Source organism: Lathyrus oleraceus, chromosome 2 (genome assembly GCF_024323335.1).
Source record: "Lathyrus oleraceus cultivar Zhongwan6 chromosome 2, CAAS_Psat_ZW6_1.0, whole genome shotgun sequence".
Classification (NCBI taxonomy): domain Eukaryota; kingdom Viridiplantae; phylum Streptophyta; class Magnoliopsida; order Fabales; family Fabaceae; genus Lathyrus; species Lathyrus oleraceus.
This window is the reverse complement of record NC_066580.1, coordinates 107,800,949-107,813,932: the sequence shown is the minus strand read 5'-3', so window position 1 is coordinate 107,813,932 and position 12,984 is coordinate 107,800,949. Positions and strand designations below refer to the sequence as shown.

The following is a 12,984-nucleotide window of genomic DNA, read 5'->3' as shown; positions in this document are numbered from 1 at the left end:
TGGTTGTAAGTGTCTTGGCGAGTATGTGCGCATGTCGCCATGACTTGGGAGCATGGTATATAGAAGGCCTGGAACTTGTCACAGTTGCACCAACTTCAGTTTAGTCTGACATCATAGGATAAATTTGTCCCCCTTCATTGTGGTCCATTGTTTCCTGTACACTCAACGATCATTTAACACCAACCATCCCTCTTACTATATCCAAGAAGCCCAAACATTACAAAACCAAAACAGGCAACAACCAGATGACTATCAAACACCACAACAACCATTTTAATCTTTCCTCAACGAATCATTCACACCAATGTCATCCTTCAATCGTCCCAGTCGCACCCCAATAACCCAAACAAACCCTGACTACTTTGGCATGGGTCACGAACTCAGCTATGGCAGTAGCGCTTAATTGCATACACATTGACTGAATATCTTAGGGAATCTGCTGCAGGTGGTGGTGATGTTCCTGAGTCCTCAAATCCTTAAACACCTGGGGTGAATCAACAACGTGGCTAAGGCCACGCTTTCAAGTAGCTAAGAGACGTGGAACCGGAGGTCGGTTGGGTCATACCGGTCAACGACATTAGTATTTTTGGTTTTCATATGTAAACGCAATCTAATATTAATATAAATATTTCTGATTTCAAATTTTATATTAAACGCCAATTATTATAAAAAAAAATAACATAACACATACTAGTGTCAATCCAATTGGCGACTGCACTTAAAACTTACACATAAGCGCCAATTGGATTGTTAGAACTAGGTGAAGAAGTCAATTCAATTGACGTCACCTCTTTAAATTAGAGAGTAATTGACAATTGGTCTGACACTTACGTTTTGACGTGTTTTTTTAAAAGTGTGGTAGTTTGAGAATTTATCTGAAAATGTGAGTTATTTTGAAAAAAAAACCTTACAATTGACACAAAGTATATCTTTTTATTCTTTAGAATCAGATCATCTCTAAGCCATGGATTTCTAGATTGAGAATTTAAAAAATTTGTATCCTTGACAGTATCCCAATACAGATGATAAGTTGTTGTCACAAAAGACGTGACCAAGACAATTGCAAGCCATATGTGGTTATGTTGTCGGTTATATGTAACTCTCGCCCCTGCAGCCACTATCGTCGAAACATACTTTCCCATGTTAGCCAAATCGTTTACATCACCACCATCGAACCACCGTCTTATACACTTGTAATAAAATTCAACAGCATGTCTGTTATTTGTCGATAACTTACAAAATAAAATAAAAAATCAATGTAACATTTTTTTCAAATTTGAATAACCTTACTTGCAGAGAACGCCAAAGATATGGAAAAAATGAGATGAAATAAGTGATCTCCATATAAAGCCTTCTTGAATGGCGGGTCTCATGATGATGTATTTTGAAAACTTTAACAAAAAAGTTATAATTGGTAGCTTCCAAGTGCCTTAACAGTGGAATCTATGTCCATGACCATAATAAAATTAATTTAACGTTAATAACTAAGATGCATAATAAGAAGAGATGATAAAAAAGAGAAAAAAAAATATAATCACCTGGCTAGCTAATTGGTCTGCCATAAACATGTCAATTAGCATGACCTATTAAAATGAGATTAATAATACTAAGTTTGATTTTCTAAATGTCTCTTATTATAACGAAACAATTGTTCTGATTTGTCTCACGAGGTTGAAATTTACCTTTTAAAATGGAAAACACACTATCAAAAATATATCTCTACACTTAAGTGATGTCCTTGGAGAGAACTCAAATACTAAATTGTAATTGATTCCTGTTCTTTTCCACATGTATAAGTTACATCCATACATAAATAGATCTAAACTTAACAATGCGAACACACTGCACAAAATCATTGTAACTATTAGTACATTTATTATATAAATATTAGTTTACTAAAAATGTCCAAAATTAACTTTTAAGAAAATTATGAAAATATTTATTGTTTATTAAGTGTGTCTTTACTAATTAGTTTTACGGCTTATAATTGTAAAATTTGATCAATTAAAAAAGAAAAAGAAAAAGACAACTTTTTAATAATTTGTTAAGAGTTCATTAGAAAATTTCTACTTAATATATAAATATATAAATGTTGATAATGATTTCGTACCTGAAAATAGGATACATGGTTTTCATGTAAACTGACTCATTAATGGGAGAAAATACGCTGTAGAAATGAGCCAAATATGCATAGACACAAAATAAAGACACGAAACAACCTGTAGACAATCCTACATAGAGAGAGAAAGAGAAACAGTAATATAAAGAGTTAATTATAACATATAAATATATGAAAGATAAACTTTATTTTACAAATAAGATTTTCAACCTAACAAAACATTTCAAATTCAACTCATTAGCTTAGTGAGTATTTGAAATTGCCTAATTACTTGGTTTGGACACTTTAAATCAAGGATATTGTTTCACATAAAACTAACATATATGATTATATTTATTTCTTTCATTTTCTCAAATTAATATCTAACATTTATGTGAACTAAAATTTTACTCGGGTAGGTTTTAATGTTTGTACATGTAGTGTTCATATGAGAAATTAAAAAAAAATACAATACTTGAATTTAAAATGGTAATAAACAAGAAAAAATAAAGAGAGAATCATTATATTACCAATAAAAAAATTGATCATATCTGAATCTTTAGGTTGTCTGAGTCTTAGAAACTTCATTGCCTTTTTTTCTGTCATCCTTGGCGAAGTGTTTTTTGAATATCAATTTCATTTCGTCCATTAGTTTAACAACCTTATATATAATCATAGCAATATATTAGAATTATATAATATAACTTACTATGCATATTATTAAAAATATGTAAAGATTAAAATTTATATAGATAATTAGAATAAATATCATATTATTATTTTTGTAGAACTCAACAAATGCGCTTCTAAGAATCTTCTGGGCAGTTTGAATCATTTTCTTCCGAAGAAAATCTCCGGTTGGATGATTCACTAAATCCTCCCAAAGTAGATTTGTAATGGCAATAAATTCTTAAATTGAAAGTACAAAATTAATAGCAATATAGAAATAGAAATAGTATAAATTTTGTGAAAAAAAACATTTAATTTAGGATCTAACCTAATAAATTTGGATCTTGTGTTGAAGGAGGAACTTTCTCAGCATTATTTGTCGGTTGTTGCTGTCCATTAACAATTTGCTTTAAATCTAACAAGATCTGAAATAGTTTGTTCAATGTATTTCCTCTTTCTAAAAATTCATTCTCTTTTTTGATAAAAAAAAAGTTAACCTTATTTAGCTCATAATCGAGCCTTACAAAAAAACCCATGTACCTATGAAACAATGATAAACATAAAAGTAAATTAAAATAAAAAATGTACAATATTTTTCACATGTATTGTAGGTGTTTAATTGGCTGCATTGTATGGTAAAACACAAATGTCTTGACTGATGTCATGACATGTATATGTAACTACATTGTAGTTACTGCAGGACTAGCTAACACAGGATTATTGAATGCTGTGACATTCATACCTGTCAACAGATACTAAGGAACAGAAACTCTGTTAGAACTTAGTATTCACTTGCAGTCTGGTTATCAAGGAAGAACCAGACCTGGCATAAGGCCTACTGATTGAATGTCAAACTGGATGTTGTGACATTCATCATTGACAGCAGCTACTGAAGATTGGGCAGAGTGGTGTTCTGCTATACTTCAGCATATTAGTTAGTTTGTTCTTCAAGAGAATTACAGAACTAACCTAAGGCCAACTGTGTAAATGTTAAGTTGGACACTTTGACATTTATTAATGTAAGCTGGTACTGTAGTATGGTCATATTGATCATGTACAGGTCAGCAGATTTGTACAGTCTGTTTTCTGGGAAAACAGACTCAGCATATGGACCTTGATGTCAAGCTGAATGTCGTGACATTCATGCCTGACAGCATATGCTAAATTGTAGGTTGTTCAGTTTTCTGTTACAGCTTTCTCAGGCTATTCTTTAGGAAGTCAACAGCTTAGAGAAGATCCAGGAAATCAACAACCAAGCTACATTCAATGAACCTAACAAATAGCCTATTTGTTAGCAACCTAAATATTGAATTTGAGGGAACGTATGTGACCTAAAATTCAGGAAAATACAGGTGCAAAAGCCCAGGTGCTGCAATATAAAAAGGAAGGCATTCCTCCATTCAGTTTCAGGGATTTTGAGGCGTGAAGATTTAGTGTGTCCATCTTACTTCACTGCTGTATTTTTGTGAGTCTAGAATTAGACGTATCTTGTAAGCCAAGTCATTATCAAATAGATGATTGCTTTGGCATAGGGTGTTCATTGAGTTGTAAGTGTTGTGTCACTCAAAGCTTTTAAGCGTGAGTGCTGTGTATCTTGGTTTAAGCTGTGAAGGATAACCAAGAGTTGTTTTTGAAGTGTGACTTCAAAGTGTTTTTAATATCACTGAGGTGATTGAGGGGGAGTGAGTAGGAACTCTGATCTTAGATTAAGATTGAAATTGCATTGGGTAGGGATTAAGTGATAAGTTGTAAACGGGTGAGTTTAGCTTTGAATTGATACTACTAATAGTGGATTTCCTCCCTGGCTTGGTAGCCCCCAGATGTAGGTCATGTTGGACTGAACTGGGTGAACAATTACTTGTGTTATTTACTGCACTTACAATTAAGTTCTGCATAATCCCTGTCTGTGCAGAATTGGATGTCATAACAACCAGTGTGACATCCAAAGTCTGATAACTAGAATTTCAATTGGTATCAGAGCAGGCACCCTGCCTGTGAAGTTCTGGGTGAGATCTAGGGAAGTTACTTTCTAGTACCATGGACAAGGATTTAGGACACTCAAACAGACCACCCATGTTGGATGGATCTAATTATGATGACTGGAAGCCTCGCATGATAGCCTTCTTAAGGTCTCTAGACAGCAAAGTCTGGAGAGCCATCAACAAGGGATGGGAACATCCAACGAGGACTGATGAAGATGGAGTCAGTGTGCAGATTCCTGAAGAAGATTGGGACAAGGAACAAGAGGCATTAGCTCTTGGAAATTCCAAAGCCTTGAATGCACTGTTCAATGGAATCACTAAGAACATCTTCAGGCTGGTGCACCATTGTGAACTAGCTAAGGAAGTTTGGGATACCCTCAAGGTAACTCATGAAGGTACTTCCAAGGTGAAGATGTCAAAACTTCAGATGCTGACAACCAAGTTTGAAAATCTGAGGATGAAAGAGGATGAGACTATTCATGACTTCCACATGAATATTCTTGAAATTGCAAACACCTCTGGTGGACTAGGTGAGAAAATGACCGAAGAGAAACTTGTAAGAAAGATTCTCAGGTCCTTGCCTAAGAGGTTTGCTATGAAGGTCACTGCCATAGAGGAGGCTCAGGACATCAGCAATATGAAGGTAGATGAGCTCATTGGTTCTCTCCAAACCTTTGAAATGGGCTTAGGTGAGTATGCTGAGAAGAAGAAAAGCATAGCCTTTGTATCTAATGCTGAAGAGGAGGCAGAAGAAGGATATACTGGAGGTGATGAAAGTATATCAGAAGCCTTAGCCATGCTTGGAAGGCAATTCAACAAGTTCATGAAGAAGATTGATCAAAGAGGTAGACCCAATGTCAAGAACATCCCGTCTGACATTAAGAAAAGATCAACTTCTGAAGAAAAGTTCAACCATGGGAAGGGAATCCAGTGTCATGGTTGTGAAGGGTATGGACACGTCAGAGCTGAATGTCCTACTTACCTCAAATTGCAAAATAAGGGGCTAGCTATCACATGGTCTGAAGGAGATTCTGAAAGTGAATCTGAAGGAGAATCTGCCAAACATGTCACTGCACTAACTAGTGTGTGTGTCTCTGAAGATGACACAAGTGCAGATGAGCTGACCTTTGATGAACTTGCTACAGCATATAAGAAGCTGTGTACCACCAGTGCAGAAGTGCGTGCACAAGGTGAAAAGCAGAAGAAACTCATCAAGGAACTGGAAGATGAGAGACAGAAACAACTGTCTGCCATAGAAGGGCTGAATGATGAGATAGCCCTGCTGACCTCCAAGCTGAACCAGATGACCAAATCCATCAGAATGATGAATAAGGGAACTGACACCTTGGAAGAAATCCTAAAGGTGGGACAGCAGTCTGGAACCAAATCTGGGCTAGGATTTGGAAAAAGAGCTGAACACAAACGCCCAAAGGCTAAAGTTCAGAAGTTCAAGTAGATGTCAAAACCGATGCCTCAACATCGAGGAGCTAGGATGAATGATCATCAGAAGAGAATATTCCAGAATTGGAGGTGTCACCACTGTGGCAGGCTTGGACATATAAAAGCCTTCTGCTACTGGATTCATGGCTTCCCTAACAGAGCCTCACCTGTCAGACCTAAGCATAACACACACAAGCGATGTGTTCCCATTAAGAAGCAACAATGGTATGCTAGGATAGCACACACTGCCCTAAGGGCTTCTTCCAGAGAAGACTGGTACTTTGACAGTGGATGCTCAAGACATATGACTGGTATGGAAAATCTACTGGTAGACATTCAACCTCACACCACCAGCTATGTGACTTTTGGTGATGGTGCCAAAGGAAAAATCAGAGGTGTGGGCAAACTGGACTGTTCTGGAGTGCCAAAACTGAACAATATGCTGTTAGTAAGAGGACTAACTGCAAACCTCATCAGTATAAGTCAGCTGTGTGATCAAGGTTTTCATGTTCAGTTTACTAAGGAGCAGTGCATTGTGACAAATGGTGATAATCAGGAAGTTATGAGAGGAACCAGGTCCAAAGACAACTGCTATCTGTGGGAACCTGACCTCTCTAACTTTTCCACAACTTGCTCCTCAGCCAAGGAAGAACAGGAGGTGAAGCTGTGGCATAGAAGACTTGGCCATCTCCACTTACGTGGAATGAAGAAGATCATATCCAAGGAAGCAGTCAGAGGAATGCCAAAGCTTCTGATTGATGAAGGAAGAGTCTGTGGAGAATGCCAAGTGGGCAAGCAAACCAAGATGTCACACCCAAAGCTGGGACATTCCACAACCTCCAGAGTTCTGGAACTGCTGCACATGGACCTAATGGGACCTATGCAGGTTGGAAGTCTTGGTGGGAAGAAGTATGCCTACGTGGTGGTTGATGACCATTCCAGATACACGTGGATAAACTTCATCAGAGAGAAGTCAGATACATTTGATGTCTTCAAGGATCTGTGCATACGACTTCAAAGAGAAAAAGACAGTTGTGTGGTCCGGATTAGAAGTGATCATGGCACTGAATTCAAGAATTCCAAGTTTGATGAGTTCTGCTCATCTGAAGGAATAAGCCATGAGTTCTCCTCCCCTATAACTCCTCAGCAGAATGGAATAGTTGAAAGAAAAAATAGAACTATTCAAGAATCTGCCAGAGCAATGATTCATGCAAAGAAGCTCCCTATGCACTTTTGGGCTGAAGCAATGAATACGGCGTGCTATGTTCACAACAGAGTCACCTTGAGAAAAGGAACCTCCTCCACTCTGTATGAAATATGGAAGGGTAGAAAACCCACTGTGAAGTACTTTCATATTTTTGGAAGTAAATGCTACATTCTCACAGATCGTGAGCATAGAAGGAAGCTAGATCCCAAAAGTGATGAAGGCGTATTTCTGGGCTACTCCACGAACAGCAGAGCCTATAGAGTGTTCAACTACAGGACCAATGTCCTGATGGAATCCATAAATGTCATTGTGGATGATAAAGAGGAAGGAACCGATGTCATGGAGGATGTTGAAACATTCCTTGATAGTCCAACTGACAGTCCAGTCAAGCCTGAAGAAGTACAGGAACCTCCTCCTGAATGTGAAGTAGAAGCACCTACCAAAGTGCCATCTATCAGAATTCAGAAAGACCACCCTAAGGATCTTATCATAGGGGATCCCACCAGTGGTGTAACTACCAGGTCAAGAGGAATAAACTCAAATTCCTGCTTTGTTTCCAAGGTTGAACCAAAGAATGTGAAAGAAGCCCTGACTGATGAATACTGGATCATTGCCATGCAAGAGGAACTCGAGCAGTTCACAAGGCATGAAGTATGGGAGCTGGTTCCAAGACCTGAAGGGTCCAACATCATTGGTACCAAGTGGATCTACAAAAACAAATCTGATGAGAAAGGAGTAATTACTAGAAATAAAGCAAGACTAGTAGCTCAAGGATACACTCAAGTTGAAGGAGTAGACTTTGATGAGACATTTGCTCCTGTGGCTAGACTTGAGTCCATCAGATTGCTGTTGGGGGTAGCATGCATCCTGAAGTTTAAGCTATTTCAAATGGATGTGAAGAGTGCATTCTTGAATGGCTACCTGAATGAAGAAGTCTATGTGGAACAACCCAAAGGGTTTTGTGATCCTAACCAACCTGAGCATGTATACAAGCTGAAGAAAGCCTTGTATGGGTTGAAGCAAGCACCCAGAGCTTGGTATGAAAGGTTAACCGAATTTCTGACCACAAATGGATACAGAAAGGGTGGCATAGATAAAACCTTGTTTGTGAAGGATGAAGAAGGCAAAATCATGATAGCTCAAATCTATGTGGATGATATAGTCTTTGGTGGAATGTCAGAACAAATGGTTAAAAAATTTGTTCACCAGATGCAATCTGAGTTTGAAATGAGTCTAGTGGGAGAACTGACCTATTTCCTTGGAATGCAAGTAAACCAAATGGAGGACTCTATGTTTCTCTCCCAAAGCAAGTATGCCAAGAACATAGTTAAGAAGTTTGGTATGGATCATGCCAGGCACAAGAGGACTCCAGCTCCTACTCATCTGAAGTTAACCAAAGATGATGGAGGACCTAGTGTTGATCAATGCCTGTACAGAAGCATGATAGGTAGTCTGCTGTATCTAACTGCAAGTAGACCTGACATTTCCTATGCAGTTGGAGTTTGTGCCAGATATCAAGCAGAGCCCAAGGTGAGTCACTTGAATCAAGTCAAAAGGATCCTCAAGTACATCAATGGGACATGTGACTATGGGATGCTGTACTCACATGGGTCTGAGCCTGTCCTATCTGGGTACTGTGATGCTGATTGGGCTGGAAGTGCTGATGACAGAAAAAGCACATCAGGTGGATGTTTCTTCTTAGGAGAAAACCTCATATCGTGGTTCAGCAAGAAGCAGAACTGTGTCTCTCTGTCCACTGTAGAGGCTGAATACATAGCGGCTGGAAGCAGTTGCTCCCAACTGGTTTGGATGAAACAAATGCTCACTGAGTACAATGTCACTCAAAATGTCATGACATTGTTCTGTGATAATCTCAGTGCCATCAACATCTCCAAGAATCCCATCCAACACAGCAGGACCAAACATATTGACATCAGGCACCACTTCATCAGAGATCTGGTGGAAGACAAGGTGATCACTTTGGAACATGTAGCCACGGATCTTCAACTGGCTGACATATTTACAAAGGCTCTGGATGCTACTCAGTTTGAAAACTTAAGGAGCAAACTGGGAATATGTCTCTCTGAGACATTATAGCAACCACTGATGTTTGGGATAAATTGTTTAATATCTCTGCCTATTAAACGATTTGTACAAGACTATGATTGGTCAACATATCATAGCTATGCTGCGCGCAACAAGGGTGAATACAAGAGGGTAAGGGGACACCCTACAGAGAGAAGGCCTCTGTACCTGCAGGAGTTCAAGGATGCTGTTCATGCAGGAGTGGTTCTGGATGTCAGAAACAACATCATGGCATCTGATATGGTGGTACCTACTGTAAAGCAAAAGTGGGTGATCACTTGATCGAAGCTGTGAAGCAAGATCAAGTGGATGTGAACTTGGTTGAAACTGTGAAGTAAAACCAAGTCTGGAACTCTGTCATTGTGCTCTGCCTATGTTGTTGACTTTGGCAACATTTGTGACAAAAAGGGGGAGTAATAACCACCAATACCCCTGACAAACAGAGTGGGTCTCTACAAACAGACTCTCATGACAGATCTGAAGATTCCCCCCCTGCAGCTGATGTTGAAGTTTAGGTGCAACTTCTAATATATATGTGCTGCTATGTGAAGTTTTCATTTAACTTCCATGTGTGTGAGTGTGCTGCCACTCTGAGTGTATTAGCTAGTATTATTCCGCTGCTATGAACTCTGTTATGGGGATCAAAGTGTTTTAGCCAAAAATTTGCCAAAGGGGGAGTTTGTAGGTGTTTAATTGGCTGCATTGTATGGTAAAACACAAATGTCTTGACTGATGTCATGACATGTATATGTAACTACATTGTAGTTACTGCAGGACTAGCTAACACAGGATTATTGAATGCTGTGACATTCATACCTGTCAACAGATACTAAGGAACAGAAACTCTGTTAGAACTTAGTATTCACTTGCAGTCTGGTTATCAAGGAAGAACCAGACCTGGCATAAGGCCTACTGATTGAATGTCAAACTGGATGTTGTGACATTCATCATTGACAGCAGCTACTGAAGATTGGGCAGAGTGGTGTTCTGCTATACTTCAGCATATTAGTTAGTTTGTTCTTCAAGAGAATTACAGAACTAACCTAAGGCCAACTGTGTAAATGTTAAGTTGGACACTTTGACATTTATTAATGTAAGCTGGTACTGTAGTATGGTCATATTGATCATGTACAGGTCAGCAGATTTGTACAGTCTGTTTTCTGGGAAAACAGACTCAGCATATGGACCTTGATGTCAAGCTGAATGTCGTGACATTCATGCCTGACAGCATATGCTAAATTGTAGGTTGTTCAGTTTTCTGTTACAGCTTTCTCAGGCTATTCTTTAGGAAGTCAACAGCTTAGAGAAGATCCAGGAAATCAACAACCAAGCTACATTCAATGAACCTAACAAATAGCCTATTTGTTAGCAACCTAAATATTGAATTTGAGGGAACGTATGTGACCTAAAATTCAGGAAAATACAGGTGCAAAAGCCCAGGTGCTGCAATATAAAAAGGAAGGCATTCCTCCATTCAGTTTCAGGGATTTTGAGGCGTGAAGATTTAGTGTGTCCATCTTACTTCACTGCTGTATTTTTGTGAGTCTAGAATTAGACGTATCTTGTAAGCCAAGTCATTATCAAATAGATGATTGCTTTGGCATAGGGTGTTCATTGAGTTGTAAGTGTTGTGTCACTCAAAGCTTTTAAGCGTGAATGCTGTGTATCTTGGTTTAAGCTGTGAAGCATAACCAAGAGTTGTTTTTGAAGTGTGACTTCAAAGTGTTTTTAATATCACTGAGGTGATTGAGGGGGAGTGAGTAGGAACTCTGATCTTAGATTAAGATTGAAATTGCATTGGGTAGGGATTAAGTGATAAGTTGTAAACGGGTGAGTTTAGCTTTGAATTGATACTACTAATAGTGGATTTCCTCCCTGGCTTGGTAGCCCCCAGATGTAGGTCATGTTGGACTGAACTGGGTGAACAATTACTTGTGTTATTTACTGCACTTACAATTAAGTTCTGCATAATCCCTGTCTGTGCAGAATTGGATGTCATAACAACCAGTGTGACATCCAAAGTCTGATAACTAGAATTTCATGTATAATTATTGATTTAAGTCAAAAACCTACATTATCTTGAGATAATGGTTGCACAATTTCAGTTTCATAGATTTCTTCTCCACGTCTCCTGTGGTTTTCTTTCTCAGCTGCAACATATAAAAATATATTTAGTCACAAAGAAGATAAAAAATCCACTACATATATGAATTACTAACAAAAAATTACAAAAAATTCAGCCTTATGAAGTATAAGTTAAAAAAAAAATTGTAATTTTTTTTAGTGATTTTGTTTCTCCCTTGAATTGTTTGAATTGAAGATAATCGGTTATCTTGTCTTTTTAAGTTTAAAGTACCTCTTGTATTTTTTTATATGAAATCCTTACTTATAAAAAAAAGTAAAATTAAGATAATGTGTGTTAATTCAAATTAAACTTTCCTAACCACCCTTTTAAACCAAATGATACAAATTATCCAAGCCAGATGGATTAAAGTATACTCCCTTCTTATAGACAATATTTACATAATAGAAAATGATAGACATATCCACTTATGCAATACTCTACAAACTTATCAGTAAGATTCTTTTAGCATGTGTAAGAATCCTCTTTGTTAACATGTGGATTAATTACGTAGTTATTCAAGACACTCAAACTATACTTAAAGCTTGTTTCTATAAGATAAAACCTTAAACCCTCGATATCCTAATTTTAAAATTTCCACAATATTAGTCCAACTTTAAATTAAAGAGTTATATCCTTCATTGTGAATCTTATTTGTGCAATTGCGAGCAGATGGTGCTCAGTTTTTATATAAAAAAACATATCCAAATTAACATTCATTATGTAATGACGCTGCAGTTTAAAAGAAAACAAACATTAATTTATATTGGCGCAATACATTCTTGTAAATCTGTTCCATACCTAATAGTTATATATTGGCCCTCTCTTCTCTATAATAACTCACTCTATGTCCCTTCCATCAGATGCATGGTTGCAGAAAAGGGAATTTTTTTGATGAAAATTAACAATAACAACAACAACTTATTAATCACAAGAATAAAAATACCTTAATGATATTGTTAGTAGGTGAGAGGCTGGAGGTGACTTTCTTCATAAGAGATGAAACAGAATTGAAAATCGGATTTCCATTGAAGTTGTTGTCATTTTGGTTTGAACTTGAAGTCATTGACAACTTCATTATCTTTATCAATTTCTTCAGTTGCCGGTAATTCATGAACTCATCCTTCCATTCTTGTATCATTTGAGCATCTAGCTCCTTTGCAAACTTCACCATTACAAGTGGGGAGACGAGGTGATTCGTGTTTGTGAGAAGAGAAGAGACGAATGAGAAACAATATAGAGAGAAGAATGGTGGAATACTTAGAAATAAATGATTTGGAACTTATGCTTTTTGGCGTGTAAGACTATTTCTAAAATTTTCTGTATTTGGCATTCTTATACCTGATTGTTTCTGCTCTTTTTCTAATAATTATTTATTTTG

General features: G+C 37.4%; 1 pseudogene; it reads right to left on the bottom strand.

The window, feature by feature from the left end:
* The window catches only part of LOC127122110 (phosphate transporter PHO1-like), a 67,125-nt pseudogene extending 54,348 nt beyond the window's left edge, over nucleotides 1–12,777 (bottom strand).
* Between the last annotated feature and the right edge of the window lie 207 nt (nucleotides 12,778–12,984).